Source organism: Rousettus aegyptiacus, unplaced genomic scaffold (assembly GCF_014176215.1).
Source record: "Rousettus aegyptiacus isolate mRouAeg1 unplaced genomic scaffold, mRouAeg1.p scaffold_m13_p_9, whole genome shotgun sequence".
NCBI lineage: Eukaryota > Metazoa > Chordata > Mammalia > Chiroptera > Pteropodidae > Rousettus > Rousettus aegyptiacus.
Window position 1 is genome coordinate 4,887,583 of NW_023416312.1, and position 1,389 is coordinate 4,888,971.

The window sequence follows — 1,389 nt, forward strand, 5'->3', positions numbered from 1 at the left end:
TTTAAAAATAATAAAATGCATAGTTTTCTTTTAGAGAACAAACCCAGCTTTTATCTACATATTTTAGCTTTTGAGGGTTGCAGAAAGATATGTCCTCAAGTTTTTGCTTTGCCAGGGAGAAAGCAAGTATGGCCATAGAAAGGACTAGTCTTCTTCAAGCACAAATTATAACGTGTGCTTTTTCTTTTCTTTTTTTAAAATTTTTTTAACGCCTACAATACCTGCTCTCCCTAGGTGGTCTCCCATCCAAGTACTAACCAGGCCCGACCCTGCTTAGCTTCCAAGATCGGACAAGACTGGGCATGTTTAGCGTGGCATGGCTATAGACTGACATGTGCTTTTTCAACCATTGAGTCATCCCTCAATACACACAATGGTCCTAAGAAGATATTATTATTCTCAACTCAAACATTAGCAAAAGTGAGGCTCAGAAAAAGAAGTAACTTTCTACAAGTCTCTGATGCCAAAGCCAAGGCCAGATAAATGGTGACGAACACAGTGAAATGGAGGGACAAAGAGGAGGGGAATTACACAGAACGGAAGTGGGAGCAGAGGAGGTGGTGAAGTTTTGGGGTGTGGGTCAGCAGAGGAATTTCTTACATGACTGAAACAACATCAAACAGTAGAAATAACAAGCTAGAAGACCTCCCACGCCATACTAGTAGCAGATGCTGCCAGCACCCCACTACGTATAACCCACACTCACCAACTTCCCTGTGCACCAAGCTGGGTTCCAGCTGCCAGCACCTGCCATCCTCTGGCTGCCAGAGCAGCTCACTTTCCTGGAAGTGTTGGGGGATTAGCATAACCCAACCCCCATCCCATCCCCTCCCCCCACCTCCTTCACCAATGACTGACAGGGTGGGTGAATGAACACCCAGCTCCCTGGCCTCTCAGGAGAGCTGACTCGGAGTTGTGTGTTCTCTGGTGTCTCCACCAGTGACACTGTGCCCAGATTGCCCACAGTAGTCACTGGCTCAATGACACACACTTTACTGGCTGCCTTCTTTTCTGTCTCACTTCTCCAAATTCCATCATCGATGAACTATTTGCATAGAATCTTTGTCTCACAATCTTCTTGAGGGGACCCACATAAGGAAAACAACCTATCCTATGAATTTAGAACAATGGCAAACCCATATGAGAGTCATCTAACTGCAATAAATTCACTTAAGAAATTGTCTATAAAAGAGAAGTTACTAATCACCCAGTTTCTGGGCTGTGCTAGCTCGTGGGTACTCTGCAGAAAGCAGGCCGCACCTCACTCTGTCCTATCCCTATATTCTGGTCCTTCTAAGTTATTTTCAGGAACCCCCACTTGAGCTGACTCTGCCCCCTGCCCACAGTGAAGGTCACCAGCCCTTCTTTGGGGACGCTCACCATGCTAAA

The 1,389-nt window shown here is 45.7% G+C and overlaps 1 pseudogene; it reads right to left on the reverse strand.

The window, feature by feature from the left end:
- Nucleotides 1-209: 209 nt before the first annotated feature.
- Nucleotides 210-328, reverse strand: LOC118607961 (annotated as a pseudogene).
- Between the last annotated feature and the right edge of the window lie 1,061 nt (nt 329-1,389).